Source organism: Erithacus rubecula, assembly GCF_903797595.1.
Source record: "Erithacus rubecula genome assembly, chromosome: 3".
Classification (NCBI taxonomy): domain Eukaryota; kingdom Metazoa; phylum Chordata; class Aves; order Passeriformes; family Muscicapidae; genus Erithacus; species Erithacus rubecula.
The window spans coordinates 48,035,748-48,060,886 of record NC_136689.1 but is presented as its reverse complement, the minus strand read 5'-3'; the positions used below and the strand labels follow the sequence as shown (position 1 = coordinate 48,060,886).

The 25,139-nt window shown below is 39.0% G+C and overlaps 2 long non-coding RNA genes across 2 annotated transcripts in view; one reads left to right on the top strand and one right to left on the bottom strand.

Annotated features, from left to right (window-relative positions):
• LOC306799339 overlaps positions 1 to 23,077 on the top strand; it is a 60,594-nt gene extending 37,517 nt beyond the window's left edge. Inside the window, exons 2-3 of the long non-coding RNA XR_013773582.1 lie at positions 22,371 to 22,473; positions 22,967 to 23,077. This is a non-coding gene — a long non-coding RNA (uncharacterized lncRNA). The remainder of the gene's footprint in view (positions 1 to 22,370; positions 22,474 to 22,966) is intronic.
• Positions 12,061 to 25,139, bottom strand: part of LOC306799338 — a 139,989-nt gene continuing 126,910 nt past the window's right edge. Inside the window, exon 3 of the long non-coding RNA XR_013773581.1 lies at positions 12,061 to 12,070. This is a non-coding gene — a long non-coding RNA (uncharacterized lncRNA). The remainder of the gene's footprint in view (positions 12,071 to 25,139) is intronic.

The following is a 25,139-nucleotide window of genomic DNA, read 5'->3' as shown; positions in this document are numbered from 1 at the left end:
GGAAGATACTTTATGTATATATTCTTTGGTGCATGGGCTCCCTCTGGAGCTTTATCTTATTAAAAAAACCCCTTCAAATCTTAAAGCACTTTTAAAGGTTTTAATCAAAACCATCAAGCAAACAAAAGACAAAGGCATTTTTTCTGTTGCTGCAGTATCAGTATGAATCTTTTCTTCATGTATGTTTTATACGTCTGGAGTTTCATCATAATATGCCAACTTGGGAAAGCAGCCATCAGAATTAATGTCTAGTTAAAAGACATTAAAAGAGCCACACAGCACACAAACAATTAATTACAGTGTTCTGAAGATGCAAAGTGCCATGTAAATCCCAGGCATTCATCACACCATTGAGAGTCTGCTGCTTAATAACAGATTTGATTTTGCTTGCAATGATACATCAACAAAGAAAATTTTGTTACTCTGAATATTTTCAGTATCTTCCATATGTGTTTTAATAAAATGTGAGTACACACAGAGGAGAGACAGTTTATTAAAATCTGACACTGGAAGTATTTGTGCGGATATTTCCATGTTCTTCTCTGATAAATTTTAGGTAAACTTCTACAGAAAAGCATGTCTTAAATCTATTTAATGATTCTGATGTGTTTACTAGCTTTTCTTTATTTAGAACAAAGTAAGCAATAAGATCCATGTTGGTTTTATGAGGGGGGAAATCAGTAAAAATAATATTTCCTAGAAATGTGTTATTACTATTTGAAGAACTTACAAATAATACTATTCTATAGTGTTATAAGGTTGGTTTTACTTCTCTTTATTTTCATAAAATGGGAAGTTACTGTGCCTTAACCAGGTGCATTTCCTTTTTTAGGCTCCTGATTGATATCAGTAGACAAATATAGATTATGTACTTAAATTTCTATCTCTGTTCTGTATAGTATGATGTCTTGACATGAGCCAAGCTGTTGTTTTGTCCATCTCTTAGTGCACTGTATGGGCAAGGTAATTCAGAGATTTTGTCGTACTTCTGACCACTACTGTTCTCATAAAATGAACTTTTAATGTCTCATTGGACCTGGAGGGATTTCTATTGCATGGAGGCCTGACTGGATTATGTTTTTGTTGTTTTTGTTGTTGTTTTATAAAGGTATTTCAGTGTTTTCTTGGTTTGACTTTATTTTTTTTCTCCCCATAACATGAATAGCACCTTATAGCATTAGTTTACAGACAGTGATGTGATGGAGGTATTTCTTCATGTAATGAGTTTGTGACTCTCTCTGTAAAGACATGCTGTAATAAGTTATTCTTTCCCTGTGGAGCTCAGGGAAGTCAAGATGTTCAGCTCTGAAAGTGAAGACTACCCAGCCATTTTTCCTGAAGAAAACCCAAGAAAACCCCAAACCAGATAAAATTCTTTCTCAGAAACAGATCTTTTGTCATCTGTGAGTAACTCACAGAATCACCTCTGTTCTGTCCATGAGGATCTGTCATCCTAGGGTGTTGTTCAGGTCCCCTTCACATCTCATTATACGGTCTGTTTTTCTCTTGAAGCCTGGCTGCTGTTTTTGAGGCTGGAATGTCAGGGATGCTCATACACATCAGTTCCTTTGTAGCAGTGGCTGTCTGCTCCAAGTGTGTACTCCATTACACTAATGTTCATCTTCCTTGTTTGTGCATTTTATTTTTGCAGATACTCTTTCCTCGTTAGGAAAAGTTAATAATGGTTATGATAATCTTGTTTATTTTAATTTATTAGCTGATGCAAGGCTAACAATTTATGGATTAAAAAAATAATAGAGACATTAACCTTGAGACTGTTACAGGGTACATTACTTCTTCAGTTAATAACTCACATTTTAAAAATTCAATTTTCCAGTTAAACATACTGCTTTAATTTTTAACATTTAGTGCTTTTTTTAAAACTTTAATTTCTTGGCACTGCCTCATAATTAAGCTCACTGTGCACACTGTGTTACTTAAAGTGTACTAATGAGCAGGACATTGCACAAGTTGTTTCAAATCACTGCTCTTTAAAGGAGACATATTGAAATTACTGTGGTTAAAAAATAGCAAACCAGTACAGCAAGTCAAGGAAGCACCAAGGCCCAATGAGGGAAATTGCTGTACTTAGTGTTGTGACTATAGTCCTATCTCATGAACTATGTTTGTTGAGACTCATTGAAAGTGAGTTTTCTATCAGGCTGAAAATCAGTTATAGTCACCTTTGGGGCATGGTGCACACAGATATTTCTGCATCTGCATTTCCTTTCCCAGGTGCTTTTCTCACTTGTTGGCAAATGGTGAACAGGGCTTCAGCCTGGCAGCTACCATGTGACCAAGGCTGAGGCTTTGGATGTAAAATTCTTCTTTCCATCTTCCCCAGGAAAGCACAGAGGTGCAGCAGAAGTTGGATTGGAGTAGATGTTCAAGGGTAAAAGGGGCAGGTACAAGATCAGCAATACTGGCAAATGAAATTCATGGACATCTAGCCAGTTTCCATAAATTGGAAAAGGTCTCATTTTACCTTGATGACAGACCCAACATTTTGTTACTGCACATCCCAAGATTTTCCCATCTTTGCTTTGCAGAGTGAATTGGGGCTGTTATGAACAGGTTCATAAGGCTCAACATGATGCTACTCTGCTAATGGGGACTTTTTTCCCTTGGTTTGCTGGTTCTGTGGCTGATGCTGTACAAAGCTGGGAGTAGAGCTCAGCCAGTTTTGTGGGAATGGGAAATAGTATTCCGTGATTGATCTGAAAGGCAAGGGAGGAATAAATGTAATTGTGTGGGCTCAGGTGTTTACTATTTGCAGTGTGAGCCTGCAATCAGGAGAGTTTTTTGAAACACAAATTTCTTAAGCAAACCTGGTGAATTGATTGTACAATGTCAGCTCAGGCTATAATTGCCTTTTTTTTTGTGTGTGTGTTGTGGTTAAATAAAGACAGTGCTTTTGTTTGGTTCCCACTGAAAACTAACTGAAAGTTGTTCAAGCATGCTGCATCTGTTACTACGCCTTTTTCTCTCTCTCACAATTAACTTGTGACTTGATTGATTTTAAAATTATTTGATTAAGAGATCAAAATTTCAAAAATAATTAATTAGTTCATTAGTTTCATAAGACTAGGTGGTCAGAGTAGATGAGGACCCCTTGCATTCCCCATGATAAGAAAAGATTTGTAAAATCTATAGAGAGCACAGAAATGTGGAAAACAGTTGGATCAAAACTTTCATGAAACAAGGCTTCCTGGATTTGCCTGCTAGTGACAATTTTAAATGCACCAAGTTTAGGATGGCAGAATGGGGTTATTCTGATCACTTGTTTTATGTGAGGAAATTTTCCATACAAATGATGCATGAACAGATTTATAGTCCCATTTAAGGTAAGTCTGAGGCTCTTGAAAGCTCTTTTCAGCCAGAAAGCTTGGTGATTCATGGTAGTTTGACAGCACACCAAACTTTCTGATTTATGAGAACATAGTATGTTAAAACATTCCTGTTCTTGTTATAATTTGCCTACCTGAGTCTCCTTCAAATTCTAATAAAATAAAATTTCAAAGTTACTTGAGGATGGAAAAGATTTTTTTTCTTTTTAATTAACCCTAGCATTATTTTTACACTTAAAGATTACTAATTTCCTTTTTTTTGCCTTCTACAGTTAATGTTCAGAGGAGGCCTTACGAACCCATAGTTTTTATTCTTTAGTTTATATTCCAGAGAGATGCATTTCACAGAAACTTTCTAAGAAAACATCAGAGAAATCAAGAGTTTTTGAAGATCATATAGCCACTTCACTGAAGTATGTTTAATCTCTTCATTGCTGCATGTATGCAAGCCTGCAAAAATTCCCCCTGGCCCAAGTTTGATCTGGGTAATATAAATGTCTGCTTTCGATAGATGGGACCTGTCTTTGCAGAGACCAAGAGGCCAAATATTTTAGATCTTGATGTGATTATGGTTTTGTCTTTTATTCCTGCATACAGAAGTCTAGTCCAAAGTCTGGTGAATGAAATAGGTCTTCCTTCATGCAGCACTGGAAGGAACATATAGGTAGAACTACCTGAAAGATTTTGGTACTTCACTTTTGTCAAAACTGAAACAGTTCTGTGGTTTCTTTGAGGAGCAAGAAGAGGCTTTTTTCCCCTCTGTCTGTGAAGAATAAGCCTCGAGAGAGGGTGAGCAACCAGCCCCAGTTCCTGACCATGCAGAACAGCCCTGAATCTCTTGCCTCAAGTGAAAAAAAAGTGTACAGGGTCCCTTCTGTATTCTTTTAGTGTCAGTGAGTACTTGAAATACTGTTTGTTTCATTAATATACTGAGAGATATTAAATTAACCCACTGTTTTCCAAACAGTCCTACTGATGTATCTGGGATGCCTAGTCTGGCCATTCTCCTTTGGGCTTCTCCTAGAGCATAATGTGACTCTGCAATGTATGATGGTTATCCTGAGTAGTGAAATCACCCCCTGTGCAGGGGTTTAGGTACAAGGGCAGAGGAAAAATAGTTTTTGCAGAAATCCTGGTCTAAAAGTGAACAAGGAACATAATTTACATTTAGGGGTGGTTTGTATCAAAGAACAGCCTTTGTACTTTTTCCTTTTCTGGTGTTATCTTCTTTGCTTTGGTGAAAAATCCCCACTCAATTATTTTCATGGCTGCATACCTTGCGTTGTTTTCTTGTGTGTTTTTGAACCTACTCCTTTCCTCCTTCTATACTCTAAATAATAATTTCTTGACTGATTTCCTTGTGAGTTAATATTAAGAAAATATTCTGTTTAAGCTCTTAGGTACCAATACAGAATTTGTATTATGAACAAACATCTAGCCTTGCAAACATGTACACAAATTGTGTGCAAACAAATTAATATATGAATATGTGCATGTATACATGTGCACACATAAATACGTGTGTATGGATGAGTAGGGAGGGTTTTCTTCTGCAAGTATGAGATGTCAGCTGCAATCTGTGTATCAATCTGAAATGATCCATTTATTGTATGTTGAAAACAGGAGAGTTGTGAAACAGTGAATACTGAGAATACAACAGAATGACCTGAAAGATCAGGTAGTTTTACAGTCAAATGTCTCAAAGTTTTAAGTGAATGTAGGGAAAAAAACCTCATTACAGCTGCCTGCTTTTGCAGTTGCTGTCTTGTACAAACAGACTGCAGAGCACTTTGGGAAAGAGACATCAGTAGAAATGTTATGTTTTCAAGAAACTTCTTGAAAGCCGAAATGCATTAAAATGCAATACCTTGCATTGAAATGTATTGTTCTAACTGTATTAAGAAAGCGCACACTTCAGGTAGGTTCACACTGAACCAAACACCATCTCTGTTTGCCAAGGCACAAAGCCAGCAGCATGAACCAGCAACAGAATGGCTAAGGTAAGAATTGGTCATCTGTTCCTGGAAATAGGATATCCAAGCAACAGATGATGTTAAGAAATTACTACTATTCCATCAGCCTTCACAGAATTTGTGTCAGACCCACTTAGCATAAGGGACAAAGGGTAAGATCTCTGCCTTTAACAGGGAAGAACTGAATGGAGATTTCTTGACTAATCTGATATTTTTAAATCAAGATGGCTTGAGAAATATCATCCAAGGCTAAAGCACTGCTGAAATGTCACAGTGAGTTACCCATAGTCAAAATACTGAGGCTGTCTCAGACCCAGTATTACTGAATATTTTCATCAATCACTTAGAAGATAGGATAGAGAGCATACTTGTTAAATGCTCAGATGACAGTAATCCACAAGGGACCTCCAGAGTATTTTAAGGGAAGACATGAATTCTAAGTGACAGACTGAAGCTACTGTCTAAAAAACCCAAAGAGGTTATGCAATAGCAACAAGGAAAGATACTACAGGTAGATAGGAGAAATCAATCTTGCAAATCCAGAATGATGAAGTTCTGTGGAAAGTGGGTGAAGTGGAATATGATATAGGCACAAAAACAAAAGAAAAAGAGAAGAACATTGAGGAATGCATAAATGTGAAACAGTATGTTCCTCAGATACTGCTAAACTGTTTGCCTGGAGTGGTTTGCCCAGTTTGGGTGCTGCAGTTCAAGGAAGATGTGAACAAACTGTTGGGAGTTCACGGAAGAGCAAGCAGAAAGATCAGATATTCAAAGACATAAATGTGTGAAAGCCAGCTTCTTAGCATAGAGAAAAGGTGACAAGATCTGTTAGCAGTTTTAAAATATTCAACATAATACATAGAATGTTGTGGAAAAGGTTCAGAAACAGAGTTGGAAGGAACTTATCCAGTAATCAGGGATTTGTCAAGTAATCAGGCAATGCATTTTTGTAGCCAGTATGTGAGCAGTTGAGGCATGTACATTTAAAGTCACCAGTGTGAATGGAGAGCAGTTAGTTTCAGGCTTTAAAATGATTTCTTTAAATTTGGCTCACTTAAAGCTAGGAAACTGACTTGGCTATTTGAGTAAACTTCAGTCATCCTGATGAACATGTGCAATGATATTTGGATAATAAAAGACAGAGCATTACCACAGTGATGCTTAATTGACCTAAATCCACATATAATCATTCCTATTATAGTGAAGTACTGTAGCATTTAGATGAAGTAAACCACTTATAAGATCCTGCAAATGTTTCATTTTGTGGCTGTTTCTTCTCTAGCTTGCAGGGATGGGGATGAGGAAATGCTCTATTGAAATCCATGGTGCTAGGCAACTGTTAAATGCACTTTGGCACACCAATATTAAGGAAGGCTAATATCTTTATTAGTCTATCTCATTACTATTATAAGTGAATAGGCAGAACCCAAAACAGCTAGGAAAAACATATGGATCTATATCAAACTGCTGATGATCACAGGGCAAGACTTTCCAACACAAATCTAGAAAAGACACATATGTGTAGCGTTTGTCTTTAATAATTTTTGCTATGCAAGTTTCTTATCAAAGGAGTTTTACACAGATTCTGGCTACATTTAATGTGAGTTTTATACAGCCTGATTCATCTGTATCTTTAGGAAAAGCTGTTGCCATTTATGTACCAATCTGCCTAACCCAGGTAACTTTATAGCAATATCCTACCCTGGTAGCAGTCAGTTTATCTGGGAAGAGAGGGTATGCTCATCCATTCTGGCCTCTTTTTATTTTTTTTTCTAATAGGAATTTGGTAAACAGTTTAAAAGAGGGAGACAAACAGTAAAGTCTATGGTTATTTCACATTTGCAGTTAGAAGAGTTTTTTTGGACATGACCTGTATTCTTTGGTCTTGCTAACCCTGTCTGTGGTTAGATGGTGAGCATAACCCTAGTTTAAAACCACTAAATATTACCTAATTTTATCTCTATTATTTTATTCTTTGTGGACTTCTCAACTGAAATTAAATGTTCTGGAATTTACTTGAGTAGTTCATGATTCTTTCCATAGGAGAAAGTGAAATATTCCTTATCTTCCTGAGCAACAGTTTTCTTCAAACCTTTTCTGTGTGCTTTCTGTGCACTTGCATTAAACTTCCCTCTATCTTTTAAAAAAAATATGCAATCTCATCTAAGTGTGAAAAGCAGAGAAAAGCAGAGAAAAGCAGAGAACTATGTTTGGCTCTTTTCCTGAAAAGGGCAGATGGGGTTCTTGGCATCTGTTCATTCTTTATTTCTGAGTATTGGGTTGAACACCGTTTTAAACAATTTTTGCCTTTTTTTTTTCCCCCTCCAAGATTTGGTCAGCCTGAATTCTAGAACAGTTGGATCTTTTGTGAAAAATAAATGTCAATAAATCCTTTGGGTCCTAGATCATCAAATTCTTTCTTCCAGTCTTTCATGTTGCAGAGTGACTGATTTTGCTGGACAGTGCTGTGTTTCATAAACCTTTCTTTCCAGCTGTTTCTGACAAGTGTAAGGAAATATCTTCAGATAGGGCTTTAGACTAACAACTTGTCCTTGGTTTTCTTGCTGAAAGCTCATTAAGATCTTATTTTTCAGAACTCAGCAATTCCTGAGAGGAGTAACTTCTTTAAGCCAGACTGAAAATTTACATAATATAGCAATATTTTCTTGAACCCACTATTTACAGTGGAAGAGGAAAAATGTGGATGAAGAAATTAAAAATATGTCAGGGATTAGTTAATGAGAATGAAGCATTCTGTAAGTTTGTCCATATTTTCCATTCAAACAGAACAGCACACATGATTAGAATTTAGTCCACTAGAGTAGTGCTAAGAGTTACCACAGAGAGATCCCACTTTGTACTTTAGGAGAACCAGAAGAAGTGAGTTTTCAAAATATGAAATAATATTGGGATTTCTTTTTTTGGGATATTAATACCTTCAGTTTTCAAAAGGACTTACTGCATTACCTGCAGATGTTAAAGATATAAGTCTTATTCAATCATGAACAAGGCTATTACAGGTTTTTAATCTCTGGAGTAGAGTTTCTAGCATTGTGCTCTCCTAGTTTTGTATTCTCTCAACAATAAAGCTACCTTATCTTTTTCTCAGGAGGCTACTCCAGTGCCTGATTGAGATCACTGTCATGAAAGATTTATGCGTATCAGCAGCAGCAGTTGACAGAGCAGCTAAGACACTATAAGCTTAAAAGAAGGCTTTGACCACAGAAGAGAGTGAGACTTTACCCTAATCTCAGTGGTGGTGAGAAACTGTAACAGTTTGTTGACCAGAGAACCTGTGGATGTCCTATCCCTCGTATAGCTCAAGACTTGCTGAGGACTTGGACAGGGCTTTGCTGGTCTCTAGTGGAAGATGTCCCCACCTCCTTCTAGTGGAAGGTGTCAGGAAGGTTCGAAGTGGCTTATCTTTAAAGATTCCTCACAAACCAAACCATTCAATAAGTCTATGAAATACATGAGATATTAAGTGTACTGATTCTAAGATCAGCAGTGTATGGACAGTCTTTCTGTAGTGAGCTGGTGCTGACCCTTTAACATAGAGAAACTCAGTTTGAGCTTTGGGCTGCTTGAGTTCACAGCAAAGTTCTTGTCAGAGGATAAAACTGCTACATTGCTGCTGGATTTATGTCACCTAAAATTAATTCTGCACAACACTTCTGAAAATTCATCATTACTTTTGAAATATTAGAATTAATCAGGGGAGAGTGACTGATAGCTAATCAATGCTGGCGAAACTGGTATTCTCCTAAAACTTGTCAGAGAAGTTAGTGTCATACTGTACATTCCAGTCATTTCCCTGGAGCACATTAAATATATCCTCTCTGTGTTTGTTATTGCCATATTTTGGTCATTTCCAGGCAATCAATATCTGTATTTTAACATGGCTTGAATATGATGTGGGCACTTGGCTCTTTTAATTCTTCTTTATAGCTCAGTCCCTTCATCTAACTTGTTTTGCTTCCTTTTGTACTCTGAGTGTTTTACTTACAAACTGCATATGGTGCATCTATTAGCCAGGACTGAAGGCAGTTCAGCACATGGAGTCACTCTGGAGTTGCAGAAGTAGAGATTTTTACCTTTGCAATTTTTTGCTAGGCAGCAGCCCTAGTAAGGCTGAAATGTTTGCATTAATTTTTCTGCAAGTGTGCTCAATTATGTGAATCTTTCAGCTCATCAATAAAGTCAGTTAGAGCAGTGCTTGCAAAATACCAAGGAACCAGCTTATGTTGTTAGGGATGCTTTAATACTTCTTCAATCACTGAGCTAGTAATGAAGTTTCTCCTCTGTAGTACCTTCCTAGTATATTTTTGATATACTTGTAATCTTTGTAGATGTCTGCAGAATTCTTAAAATCTCTGGTGGTTGAGCAGTTGTTGAGGTGCTCTCTTACTGACTTAATGAGGAAAGCAGCCAAGAGAAGGAACTTTCTGATAGACAAAGCTAATAAACCAAGAAAGCTTGTTAAGAAATCTCCTGCAGCATTTCTTGGCCTAGAGTGCCCCAGTTTTGGGAAGAAACATGAAATAGTTCTGTCTGTCTGTTGGAAATAGGGATGTATTGTGGTTTATCATTGCAGCCAAGCCCAGAGTCAAGGGCTTGAATACAACCAGGATCCAGTTGTTACTACATCACCTCCTTAAGATTATGCAAAGTGTGACAGAGAAAGCAGGGGGGCACATTATGTGCACAGGTGTGTTAGTGTGAGGGGAATATATTAACTGGAAGAATCTCCATTTTGATTTGGTGGGAAGTTGCCAATGTTGTCTTTTGACCTGAGAACCAGATAAATAACTGGACTAAGATATACATTGACATCTACTAACCAAAACAAGTGTGTTGAACTAACAGGTAGCTCTGATCACAGTGACTGGTTAACCTTTGAGTTCGTGACTTCCTCTACCAACAGCATTTTGTTTGTGAGGAAACAAGAAACCCTTCTGTCCTCCATGTGCCTCATTCACAGCCTGCTCTAGTTGTGTTATTTCAGTTCCTTTCAAGAAAGCTGGCAGATTCATGCCTTGTCTCTCCTCTTGTGTGTTTTTGTGAATCTGTGTCCTGTTCCTTCATAAAATACATCTACCTGCAACTGCAGTTTCATAGAATTGAGGGCAACCACTTGGGACAGTACTGCTGAGCACAACCTGCCTCTCTTCATCAAGGTTCACAACGCTGTTTTTAGGAAGCAGGGCAGTTCTCAGGGCTTTGTATTGTGTTGTTTTACTTTTGTATTTCTTTATTGGTTGCTTTGTACAGTGCAAATATGTAATGTGTTTGATATCAGGTTTTAACAGCGCAAGTAAGTATTTTGGATTTAAATTCTCTGTTGAAAGAAAAACTATGTTGGTCAGAGAGTGCAACTTCATATTTCAACTGTATTGTTCCTTAAATAAATAGTACTAAATAAGGGTAGGAATCTGATTCCATGGTCTTTCAAAAAAGTAATTTATCTATACATTGTTTTTCAATATCTCTTTGAATTAAGGGTAATTGAGATTATGGTCTGCTTCTCACCAGGCAGTCTTTCAATTCATGTCCATTACATTCTAGACAGTGTCAAACAGATCTCTGGCCAGGTAAAGTACACAAGAAAAATAGTTTTGATAAAAGAAATTGTTGATTTGGTTGCACTTTCTGCTAGAGAGACTATGTCAATGAATTGCAAGTAGCAGTCTAAGTGAAGTTTATTTCTCTATGTGGGATGAACAAGGGTTGAAAATGTGCTCTTCTATCCATATTCTTTGTACATTCCTTTCTGTGTGAGCTAAGCTTTTTCAATGGCTATGAAAATGAACATCCATGTGTCATTAGATACATTTTTTTTGTACATGCAGACAGATGCACATGAAATTCAGGTTCTCTCACTGCAGGCAAAGGCTGTTGAATATACATTTGCAGTCACTAAAGTCCTTTACTCATTTGGTTGCTCATGTGTATTTTCACCACGGCATAATATTTTGGTCATTTGGGCACCTGGTTTGGGCACATGACATTCTCCTTTTTTTGTCCTTGAGGAATCTCCATGTCCTACCTTCTGCTGGGTTGTGATGTGATGACTCTGGCAATGCTGTGCCCCCCAGCACAAGGGAGTATCTCAGGCATCCCATGGCAGTTTTCTTGCCTCTAGAGGGAGACAACTAGACAGCCCCCAAAAGAAAGTAATATGATCAACTCAGTGCTGTTTTGATACCTTTTTTGGTGTCTGTCAAACAGAAAGTGACTCGCAGGATCCACCAAAGTGTGTGGGATCAAGAGGTCAATCACATTGCCCAAATTGCGTGCTCTACATGGCATCAGGTCCCTCTGGTAATTAATCTTTAGATTAAAGCATCTGCCCTGGATTATAACCTGTCCTGGTTTGAAGGACAGGTGTCTGCCAATAAAGGCAGAAGCTCCTCTTTGAAATAGAGACTTTAATTCCACTCCCTCCAAGTATTATAACTGTTGAATCAAGAACTCTGAGGCAGAGATAAGGGGATAGGAATAACAGCTCTTTTACTAATATATCTAACCGTACAAGTAGACACAACAGCAGTTGTTAAAATTACCAACACAACAGAACAGATAACTCAGTTCCAGTCCTTCCTTTAGCCGCGGACACACTCGGCCTGTGTCTGTTCCCAGTGATGTGGCAGAGCCCGCGCAGCTGCGGAGAGCGGGCGGGAGCGAAGGGGCGGCCGCGGCCGCGGTGTGCCTCACGGGGGAGCGGCTGGAGGGGCGGCTCCTCGCTCACTGTGTCCAGGTGATCAGCTGTGTCCATAGAGGTAGGAGGCTGGAGCGGGGCAGATGCAGGGCAGGTGATCGCAGAGGGTCTGGCTCTCCTGAGTTCAGCTGCATGGCTGCACACGGGGATCCTGCTCCGAGCTCGCCGGAAACACGAGTCGCGCCCCCCCCCCCCTTGCCCCTCCCACCTACCCCTTTGTCTAGAGTCGTGAAAAGATCCTGGGTGTGACCTGACAGGCCCTATTAGCATGATAATGGAAAAATTTATTTAAACTGACACAGTAAAAGAACAAAAACCCAGCCCCCAACGTAACCTTTTCTGCCTAACGAAGGGAAATGTGCTAATGCTCTAAACTAGCTGATAGAATGAAGCATTGACATGTTTTGGTAGCTTAAAGAAGTGCCAAGGTTTATTGTAGTGAAACGAGGTTGTATTTGCATTTGATTCTGCAAATCTAATCTCATCAAAGTTAAGACAGCCAAGATAAACCTCAGACAAGTCCATACATAACATAACTTCTTTATGCAGTCATGCTCAGCAGAGCAGCTATATTTTCCCAGGACAACTATGGCCTGGTTTTTTTTAGTGTGTATCGGAGTGTTTCTGTTTTAAATATACAGGTCTGACTTTGAGAAGGAGAAAAACATGCCTTTTAAAAGTTTTTCATGCTGAGAAGCACAATTAAAAGTAATTGCTTTGATTTCCACAGTAAAACATGCTTTTTAAAAAGTATAAAATTCACTAGTACCCAGGGAGACACTTCTGCCATGTAGAGACCATTTCTGTATTTCACTTTGTAGATGCTCCCATCTGCCTCTCCTAAAGCCGTTCTTCTTAAGAAATTGTGCTGGTTTTGCATGGAAGTCACCTAGGAGGAGGACACAGACAGACAGACCGACAGACAGGCCAGTTAGAAGCTGATTTAATAATTGACAGCCTGGGAAACCAATTAGAGGAGCTACTTTGCCTTGCCTCCATGAATCACATTGGTAAAAGCAAGAATACGCCAGAAAATTCCTCTTTAACTTCTGGCTGTCGAGCTTTCCCATGCCTGGCCGGGCAGGGGGTCAGAAGCCATGGGTCCCCCGTTTTCATCAGCGTCCTGATGGCCAGGGGAGGGAGAGAGAGAGAGACAGAGAAATGTTTGCCATAGGCTCGGAGCAGCCCTGGGAGGCGAAGCCCTCCCTAGTGCGGCTTGAGATCCTGGCACGGCTCCAACATGGCCTGGCCTGGCTCCCTTCACCTTCTGTGTGAAATTTTAACCCTTCCAATGCTAGGATAAAACTTTGCAGATCGCCTGTCCTTCCCTGAATGAGAGGAATAAAGCAGAAAGTATCCTAAAGTTAGTGAAGTAAGAGCCAAGTTTCCAGATGGGAAGAGATTGAGGTGACACTGTGAAAGTTGGCTCAAAAATATTTCTGTAAGGTATGGGGTGGACTGTTACACTGAAGATTCCTGCATATCATGAAAAAAGCATTGGGGGGGAGGGGGTGTGTGGGGGGGAGAAGTGTTTGAGAAAAGGATCCTTTGCCCCGAGGGAAAGGGGTGGGTGGGAAATCTCTGTTCTGCAGAATGGAAAGATGGACAGAGACATTTGATGAAAAAAGGGATGACGAGAATTTCTGCTTTTGAATAGCTTGCCTTTAAAAGCAATACCCCATGAGTCTGACATGGCCCAGAAACACAGCTCTGGGAAGGCTATGAAGATGGGAGAGGTTTCACGATTTGCAAATTTCTTTTTCCCGGGTGGATGTGAATTGTGAAAGTGAAGACACGGGAGAACATTTTTTCCCTCTTGGGCAAAATCCCTATGGCCAGACAAAAAGAATCTCTCTCTCTAAAGTGAACTGAAATGATTATTTAAGTGAAAAACTGACTGAAGTGTCTCTGTATGTTGTTGTTAAGAAATGCAGGCGGTGGGGGAGGAAGAAGGACTGATCTGGAAATCTTATTCCGAATTTCTTATTTTCTCTATATTGTTAATAAATTTCTTCTTTATACCCTTTTAAGTTTTAGGCCTGCCTTGTTTTTTGCTTCTAATTCATCTCAGAAAAAAAATTGACTATATTAAAATTGGCAAACGTAAACTAAACCAAGACAGAAATGAGTGAAGCAGTTGCCTGAAACAAAGCCAGTATAAAAGGAAACTCAACATACCAAAAGTAGAAAAACGAAATAAAAGTGATCATTACATCAATTTAAAGGCATTTGTGAAAACTGCCTTATAGATAGTGTAGACTGCTGTGATAAGCACAGACATTTTAAGGTTGAGATTTCCTGTACAACTCTGATGCTAATTGTAAATGAAAAAGATTATAAGGAGAAATTAATTGTGTCTCACTTCTTTTGTTTATAGGTTGTTTTACCTATAAACTATTATAACTAGAGAAAAAGAAAGTTGAACCTTGAGACAGAACAATGTCTGGATGACAGAAAGAAATCCTGACCTAATGACTAACTTTTATGAAACAGTCTAAAACAGAGTCCCAGAACAGAATATTCCACATTTGGGATTTGCAATTTTATGCACAGAAATACAGATATATGTAACACACGTAAAAGCACAGATGTGGGGCACACTTTTGCTCTTTCCAGGTTATGGACTTTATTTTATAATGTAACTTTCTCACAGGGAAGAGGGAAGAAAAACTGGACAGGTATTAGTTTTGCCAACTAATGCTTATGTTCCCTAGAGGGTACAATTCCATAGGGTAGAAATTGCATTCTTGCCAAATACTGTGGGGGGAAAAAGCACAGAACTAGTTCTCTTGGCAGCCTTTCAAATATTTACAAACTCATGAGATTCGCAGAGAGTCATCAGTGTTTTCTGACTTACTAAATTGACCAAATCAATTTTCTTTCCAATTCCCTTTGGACTTCCTCTGTAGTTTAACTTCTTGGACAGATGATCGTCCAATAAAGAAATAAATCAATCAAAACCATCTCAGTCTATGAAGTGATAGTAGACTTAATGGAGGCCTGCGCCTCTCTGTGAAAAAGCTTGGTTTTCAGAGTCTCTGTTGATGTAGGAATAGAACATACTTTTAGAAGTAAGGTTGGAGTATGAGGTTGGGGCACTGGTAGGATGCTTGGTAGACCTGGAGTCCTGACATCCTGCACTCTGTAGATTTCTTGCAGGATTTGGGGCCAATCACTTTGCCTCTCTGCATCACAGCTTCTCAGTTGTAAAATGGGGACAGCTGCCCTCCTCTATTTCTCAGAGGACTTGTGAAAATAAACGCATTAAAGATTGTGAAGCCATCTGTTGCTATGGTGATGAGGCTTATTTGGGCATTGAAGAGCCAAGATTAGAAACTAATATGTTTCCTTGCACAACTTATTTAGAATATGGATGGGCGATACTTATGTAGGTCTGGTTCTGCCTCCAGTTACTGATTCTCAGTGGGGACAGAGGCAGTCTTCAGTAGATTATAACAGACACATTTCGTTAAACTTTATTATTTTAAATACCTCAAATTGGGTCAGTTGCATAATGTCTTGTGATGGCCTGTTGTACCAGATAAAAATGATGTGCAGGATTTTAACACCTGCCATAATTGCTAGATGGTTCTGCATTTTTTTCAGGTGTTTGCAGCTAAATTAAATGCAGTGAAAATACAGAAATTCAGCACCTGGGAAGATTGGTAAAATTCCTGTAGGTATTGTGGGATAGAGTGGGGAAACTTTAAAGGGTAAGGGTCTTTCCTGTTTCAGATATGTGGGAGCACTATGACAGGGAACAAGTTACGGATGAGTCAGAGGACATGGAAAGGGCTCAGGAAAAATGAGGTAAGCAGGGTATCTCTGATACTGCCATTGTTGTGGAAGAAGAAATCACTTCTGTGAAGTGGTTTGGCCTGCAGAAATAAATTTTATATCCAGGGACAGAGAGATTTTGCAAATCCCATTTTTTCCCCCATCTTCTCCCAGTACTGTGATAATACCATCAGTACATTAACACCATTTAATATTGTTGAATAATTTAGGTAGGAAGGTACCTCTAGGTTCTCTGCTCTGATCCACCCTCTCCCACCCCTCCACCCCTCCTGTTCCTGCCTGGGTGATGTATAAGCCTTGCTGCTGGCTGGATCCAAGCTATAGCTCTGGGACTGCCCTGTGCCCCTGCCCACTGCCTCTCAGCCTTGGCCTGCCTGGGTACCTCTGGCACTGCTCTGCTTTCCACCATCTCTGTTTCCATAAGAATGTATTTAGAATGGGGAACTATAATAACCACTTTGTTCTAATAGATGAAACATTTGGGGTCAGCTGTAAGAAGTTTTTTTTTGGTTTTTTTTTTCCCCAACAGCCTATCAATATATGAAAAACATCCTCTGTTATTGAGAGAAGTTCCAGAAATTTATGTTTCATTTCCAGATGGACTGGCTTAATGTATCTGTGAATTATTTGGCACATTTTAAATTTATTCCTCTTTCCCCTGCACCTGAGACATAAATATCATAATACTATGTCAGGACAGTGAATTTTTCTCATTCTTATACTAGGTAAGCAGCTATTCCTTTTCAGGCTTTTTGGACCATCTTAAATATTGTTTCTTTTTAAATTTGACATTATATTTTTCCCCCATGTATTTGTGTCTCTGGGTTATTCTAATATCCAATTCTTGCTCAGCTGCTTTTGTCCAGTTTTGCTCCTTTTTCTTGTGATGTCTCTGATACAGCAGGAGCATAGGAGCAGGTAAAAGAAATAGAGCAATTAAATGATTGTGTGCTCCTGCTTGACCACTGTGAGTTTTTTTCCTGGTATTTAACCAAAGCAAAAATGACCACTAAATGCAACATTCTCTGAAGAAAAAGAAACAGAAGAAGCCTTCCTTATATTTTGTGTTTTGTCAAGGTATTTTAGTTAGAAGCATAAGAAAACACACATTATTTTCTCACATCTGGGTGAGACATTGATTTTAATGCTGGGAACAATTTATTTTGGTAGTCGTCTGTATATCATGGGTATTTTTGCAAGTAATTTTCTTTAAAAGTAATGAAACTGTGGAAAGTGCCCAAGTAAATATTCTTCTTTACTGTTGTCTAGTGTGTAGTAAATAATTTTGTGAGGAAGGCTTTTTGTTACCTGGAGTTTATAATTAGTTCATTTAGTCATTCTTTCCTCTTTCAGGTGATTAAGATAAGGCTCAAATTTTACTTTCCTGTGCCTTTGAATCATTTCACTTCCATTTGCTTCTCTTGCCTGAAGTAAAAGCCAATAATCCTATGTGAAGGCACTTCAGAAATTCCACAGGTACGACATGGAAAACCAACTTATAAGTTTAATTAAGACAGAGTTGGATGCTGCTGAAATATAAAAGTAAGGCATACTTAGCTGTACTGCTGCTACTGGCACTAGAACTTGGGAGGCATTTACCTATTTAGATGAACTCCTGAGTGAGGCATGAAAACCCATGGGAATTGCTGGCAGGGTTCAGGATGATCTTGTACTGTCTGCAGTACCACCACAGGCTCCACTGCCTGGGCTGGCCCCTAAGGAAACATGAGTGACTGCTCTCATGGGTAATGGCTGGGATGCAAATGTCAACCCTTTCCTTCTTGCCAGTGCCTCTGTGTTTTAGTGAGCAGAGCTCGTGACTTTCTCCTAGCAATCTGTTCGCCTGAGACTTTGGTTCACCAGGGATATTTTCACTGATGGATTGCAAAGCTCTCTTCAGCCTGTTTGTAATTAGTAGGCTGCGGCCCAGGGCTGCTGAGACATGGCAGGTGGCCTTGCAAAAGCAGTTTCTTTGTCACACTCTCTCCGAGGATGAGTGAATTCTCTGCTATCATCTGTGGCAGGGAGGGGACGAGCAGATGGAGTGCTGTCACCAAATGGGAATAGTGTATAATTTTGGTGAGCCCTGTTTGCTCCAAGCACCTGGATGAACCCATAGGGAGCAAAGCATGCATGTAAATGGCCCAGACTGTGCTTTAAATTGTCCTGTTTCAGTATTCTCCAGACATCTCTTCGTTTATTGTAGTGTCAGTGTTACATTCACAAGGCAGTTTTACACTGCTGTGCCCAACATTTAGTGAAAGGGTTTCCACACCAGAAGCATTTGGACCTTCACTGCATTTCCACACTGGAAATCAATTTAAATGCTACACCTCCACTGCAAACTTATATTCTGCTATAGACAGCGGACCAGTGTGGTTCAAAGGCCAGTGGACTACACCTAAAAGAATGTCCCATGAAGAATGACCACTTCAAAGTTACCTTTGCAGCTGATACAGCTGTATCCCTGGCTGTAACAGTGTCATCCCATTTCAGCCCTCAGTAACTCAGTGGGTCTAGTTATGGTGTCACTCAGATAGACTTATTCCAGAAGGCTTCTATGAGGGTGTTATTGTTTGTTTTTAACTATGTCAGAAGAACAGTTTAAGAAGAACAGAGCTTTTGGGGAAAATCTAGATACCTAGAATCTTTCTGTGGAATTCAGCTCATTCTTTGCTCTCCCTTATACTGACTTTTATGCTATCCCTTTGTGTGCCATGGGGAATTAGAAAAGCCTGTCACTAGGAGTGGGGTCTCTAAAAGTGGACTATGGATATTGCCAGCTACAGTTCTGTGTTTGATGTCATCTTGTTTGCCCAAGGAAGGAAATTATTTTAATTGTATTTATATTTTTTCTAATAGCTGAGATTTTCTTACTCTCTGAATTAAAAAGAGAATTTGGTTTGGTAAAATAAGTAAAAAAAGATAAAGATAAAAATGTTTTGTCCCTCTGTGTATTTTTAAGAAAATTCCAATGATGTGGTGATGTTCAGAAATTGATGAAAACTAGATGAGATTTTAATATTAAGAGGCAGGAATTTTCCTTCAGGTGAAGGATGACATTTGCATAGAAACACGAATGACTCATATGTTGTTAGGTGAATGTCAAACTAGAATCTAAAATTCCTGTGCATCACCTTTTGCTTTAGATGGCAATAGGAAATATGCTAAGCAGAGTACCCAATTTTTCATCATGTCCCAACACAGGAACTGACTGGAAAGAATTTATAAATAAATTGCAGCAAAATGAGATGCTGAGCCAAATTTTATCACTGCACAGGCAAACCTTTCATTTCTTTTTATAGGAAGACTGATCTTTTCTTTCCTTTTCTTTTTTACCATGAAAAACAGGCAAGAAGTGGAGACCCCTTCTTGTAGCAGCTACTGTAGAAGCCATTAACTTCACTGCAACTTCACTTTTGTGGTTTAAATTATATGAAAAAAGCTACTGATTTATTTTCTTAACCACATCTAGTCTTTATCTAGAATTATTGTTTTCAAAACAGAATATCTGGAGGCAGAAAGATCGTGAAATGCCTCTACTAAATTCTGTTGATCTGTGGTATCAAAATGGAAGTGATTGTTTTAGACATAATGTTATTTCTGTAAAGTTTTGAACCAGATTTCCTGCAGAGAATTTGTTTCACATTCAGTTCCTCATCTCAACTTTTTATTATGAGTTAACAGTTCAGACAAGTTAACATCAACTGATTTTACTAATTGTTTTCCATTAGGAGGGCAACTCAGGCAGAATAGGAACCTGATCCTTTCAGCTACTAATCCTGTTGCTACAACCACTAGGTAAGGTCATACTTTCTGTAACTTACACTTCATCAGAACTGTTATATTTCTGTCATTTGTGAAAATATGTGTCCAAGGCCAACTCAGCTCTTTAATACTTTCCCCATATTTTTTATTATCCATTTTTAACCTTGTAGCTATGGCTAGCTGCTTATCGGACTTTGAATATACCCTATACAACCACACTGAATGTACCCTGAAAATAAAAATATTTCTTTCATAATGAATGCCAGGTAAAATAGATGAAAATTCTAGCTTTTTTTTTCTTCTTCATGCAAAACATCCAAGTGACTGTAGCACCTATGCTGCAGAGACTCGGGAATTATGGTGTCTGCTGGAGTCACACCGAGAGAAAATATATGACATAGAAACTTCCCCAGCTTGTATTGAAAGAACCCAGCACTGCTCATCTGCAGTAATTCTCATTAGTTCTGGGTGAATTCAAAGAGGTACTTGTATGAGTCTACGAAACACTCTTTACATGAGATTTAAATATAGTCTGATAATGAGTAGACTTTAAGAAATTTGTGCAACAGCAAAATCACCCAACAGTGAGCAGGGATGTTGAACTTTTGGTAGTTCCCTGAAGGGCAGCACTCTGCAGTTTCTTATCATGCAGTTTCCCACTATGACTGGGGATCCTGGATTTTTGATTTTCCATTTAAAAATGGGGTATTTTCCCTTCATTTCTATCAGAGTGAATAAGGAGTGTCTCCACATCTTACTGGAAAGCAATGGATTGGAAAAAGTGTGTTAATCATTTTCTCCAGGGAAATCTTTAAGATCCAGTTGCTGGACTGGTACAGCAATACTTATCTATATGTCTTTACATGTGCCATGGGATTATTTCTGTATAAGGAAATGTTGCGTGATTGAAAAGTGTAACTGTTGGCTACTTGTAGTCTTTTTTGCCTTTTATTTTAATAGTTTTCTGGAAATTTACTGACTTGTATATCTACAAGTTTTGTTCCTACATAGAGACTTGCAATACTTCCAAGAGCTTCTAAATAAGTTAAAGCAAACTTACCTTGCCTCATATAGGAGTATGATTGTGCCTGGATGTCTTAAATCATGTTTTCAGAAATGTTAGAATACATCAAAACCCTGGCCATCTTAGAGAAGTGCATTAAGTGCTGATACTGTGCTAACACAGTAGCTCAACAGACAGGAGTTACAGGACATTCATAGCTGAAAGGCACTCACAAAGATAATCAAGACCAACTCTAAATAAATGACCCATACAGGGATCAAACCCACAATCCTGGTGTTATTAGTACCATGCTGTAATCAACTGAGGTAATCTCAGGGACAGATTTTTAGTGTTTCTTGCTTATTCAGTGAAGGTTTCTGCCTACATTATTTCAGTTAAATTCAGCATGACCTTCTACACTGCTGTAAATTAGGTTTGAAAATATATTTGTGTTATTCCTTCCTCCCATGAAGAAGTAAAACTCCCTCCCCCAACTCGTTTTTTTCATATACCTAAATCTTTCAGTCATTGGCATTTAATCTGAGTTTAATCTAGACTCTCTTATTTCCTCTGCTGTAACATCATAGGCAAGGTCCTTAACCTGTGCCTGCCTTCTGTTATCCACTTCAAAATGTTTGTCTAAATAGCAGCCTACTTATATCATTAAGGATCAATTAATTTATTAACTAATTAACTTAAAGCACTCTAAAAATATAATGTGCTACAGATATAATTTTTGTCATTAACAATGCTTCAACACTGCTAATGCTACAACATTCATTTGCAAAGTCTAGTGGGTACTGAAAGAATATTACATCAATTAAAATTGGGAAAGTGTGTTTTCTGGATATATGTGAAGGCCGTCACAGTATTGAGAGTGGAAATGTCCTGATTCTGGGCTTCCCCATGCCAATTCCTGTCAGGGAAAATATTTTCTGTTAATAACAAGTCTGGTGAGAAGTATATGAACAGCTGAGGCTGATTTTCAGCAGATATGGATCTAGACTATGTAAAAATATTCCTACCTTGTGGTCTGTTTCTAATCCTTCCCTGTGACCTTTAGATTATTACCCCCTCCCCCCTCCCCCATCCTATTTTGGGCTGCCTGTTTGACAACATGAAAGGATTAGCAGGAAACAGAATTTGTTTCTTGGTATTAATTGCTCCAATACAGGGTTCTTCTTTGTATGTCTGCCTTTTCAAAGTGTGCTCCTGCTCAAAGTGTGTCCTTCCTTCTGTGCTGTATTAAAGGGCTTTTAGCAAAGGAACAGTATGCTTGGCAATGGGGAGGATGTCACACTTTGATCAGCAGCTTTTGTGCCTACTGAACACTCTTGATCTCATCTGAGGGATGTCTTCAACTCTTTGGATTCTTGATCTCTGTGGTTTGTTTCCTGTAATTCTTGTCACAGAATTATGCAAAGCTTGTTAAAATGCTGACGCTTCCCTCCACCCCTGTATTACTTTTCCTGTGTTATTTTTGTGACCTCTGGCTGAGGCATAGCCTCTGTATACCTCATCTACTAATTTGCTACGGTTTATATCAGAAATAGGATGCTCTAACTTGCTAATTACAGCTATCTAGGTTATGAAAATATGTATTCAGCAAATACATCCTCTTAATTTTGTTACTTTTCTGCCTTCTCTTCAGTGCCTAAGTACAACTCAGACTGACCAAATCTAGCAATAGCTGCCTAATCGTGGCAGATTTTAACCCTTACAACAATGCACCAAAGTTCTCAATCTTGATGTCTCTGCAGCCTGTATACACACCTAAAGGGCAACACTCACTATAGAACACAACTTCATTGCATTCCATCAGAAGAAGGTGATGATGCCTAGACAGCCAAGGTGTGTCACTGGGTAAGTGGGAAAAACTGGCATTTTTCCCTACGCCATTAGAGGGGATTCTGTGGTACAGAAATGTTTGCCACATGAGTCATTTTACACTGTTTGAAGTTAGGCCCCAGATGTCTTTTCCGTGGTGCAGAATATTGCTAGCATTAATTTTTTTTTAACCCCACAGTGTATGTTACACTTTGATGATCATGAAGAAAACATAAGATACCTTAGTTTTACCCAAAGATAATTTTAATGATATAAGGGACAGCATGGACCTCATGTAATTTATCTGCAGTAAAATGGCAGCGGGGATCACCTTGAGATCTAGGCTGTAGGAAAGTAGGTGTTTATTACCTTTGATATGTATTTGTAACAAAAGATTGATTTACATGTAAAATGTTTTGCTGAGGCTGATCAAAATACAGTATTGGCAGCACTGATAAGGCACTTGATCATGTGGTGTGGTTTGTCAGTCAAAGAGAAGTTACTGCTCTATTCACCTCAACCTTTGCAGGCACAAGATCAAGTGAATGACACAACAGTAGATTTGACTCTTTTGCAGCATCACAGGCTCCATGTTTGCTCTTATTTGCCAAATACACAAGAAGCAGAATTTATAATTTTCTGAGCATCTCTGTTGAAGAATAAAATGGGAACTTTTATCTACCCTTTATATGCCATTTGTTGTCCTTTGCTGCAGCTAAGCCACCCTGTGTTACAAAGAATAGAAGTTTTGCCTTTACCCTTAAATCCTCTCGGATAGTGATCCTGATTCTACTCTCACACCAGCATCATTCTGAGTGCAGATCATGGGAAAAACACTCTATAGAAAGTTTTATCTCCTTTATTAATCTTAAACTTACTTTTATGTATTATGTCACTGTGTTGGTTTCATGTGCTAGGGGATGGGGTGGATTCGCCTCAGGGAAAGCACCAGGAGGCCGGGAACAGGAGCGGCTGTCCCGTATCTGAGGGCTTCCCATTTCACTTTCACAAATCACAGTGGACCAAGTTAACTAATCTCTCTTTCAGCTTCTGGCCTCTGGTGGTGCAGGGGTCTCTGGCTGGGGCTCTGGCCCGGCTTGGTGGGGGGCCTGCCCCGTCCGCATGGTCCCAGGTCCCAGCCCCCAGCCCCCAGCCCCACGGCCGCATGGCTCCAGGCGGTCCCAGCCCTGGATGGTGGCCCTCGGCTCCGCATGGCTCCGGTGCTGGCCACATGGCTCTGGCACCGGCTCTCCATGTGGCAGAAGAGGCCTCCAGCTGCCCATGTGGCTTCTTCACGATCTGGATACAATTTTAACTTCTTAATGCCTGGATAAGATTCTCGATCTCCTGAGCTCCCCTGAATGAGAAGAAATAAAGCATGGAGACTACAGAAGTAAGCAGAATGAAGATAAAGTTCCTGGTGGGAAGAGATTGAAAAGATGCAACTGATTAAGTAGCTGAAAACCTTTTTTGCAGGCTAAGGGGACGGTGACTACACTAAAATTCCTTTAAACTGTGAAATATACTTGAGGAGGTTTGGGTGCTTGAGGAGAAGACTTTTTGCCTCAGGGAAATGGAGCTCTCTGTTCTGGGACTGGAATATGAACAGAGACTTTTGATAGAGAAGGAGATGAAGAGAATTTTGTTTTTCAGCAGCCTGCCTTTAAAAGTGGAACCCCAAATATGTAACATAACCCATAGCACAACTCTGGAAGGAGAGTCATAATCTGCAATATTTTCCTGGGCGGATGTAGATTGTCAAGGTGAAGACACCCCCTAAGCCTAAACTAAAAAAGGAACTTTTCTCTCTTAAATGAACTGAAATTATTATTTGGGTGGATAATTGACTGAAGTGTTCTCTGTATGTTGTTGTTAAGAAATGTGGAATGAAGGGAGGAGGGAATAATCTAGGAATCTTATTCTGAATTCTTTTTGTGTTATTAATAAATTTCTTATACCTTTTTAAGTTTTGAGCCTGCCTTGTCTCTACTCCTGGGTCCTGTCTCTAAAAGAAATTAAATATATTAAGGTTGGCAAATCCAAGTCACACTGTCACAGTGACTAAAAATCCCTCTTTCTGTGGGTTGCAATAAAATGCAATAAAACAGGGTACGAGCATAAATAGCTAGCAAACAGTAAGAATAGTTTTACCTTTGAAGTATAAATTCTACCAATTTCTTTAAGTTATGCAAACAGTTTGGAGTGCAATAATATGGATCAAAGTGATTTCAGAAAGGAAAATTCACTGTTCTTAGGGAAAGCTGTCCTAATCACTTCATCCTTACATACTTGGACTTGGCTGTGGAAATACTGCAAAGTGCTCATTCCTGTCATCTAAATCAGCAGTGTGGTAGCTGGCTGCTCTGTAATGGCAGCTGAAGAGCCAATGTTTGCTTTTCCAGCACTGTAACTATGTAGAGAGGGACTCCAGAACTATAAAATCACACCTCATGTAGCAAACAAAATTAAAAAACTCAACCAGCATCATAAATGACATTTCTTTTAAAATGGAAACAAGAGAACATAGGTAACCTTCTTCTGCCCAATTCTGTTACTGTACTAGGACTCTGGTATTAGTTTCATAAGGCTGTTCAGATGTATAAACACTCTTTCCTTTGCAAGCTCTCATATTATTCTACAGTTCCACTGAACTGAAGGTTTTTTGTGCAAAGAAATATTCCCAAATCCCCTAGTCAAGGAGA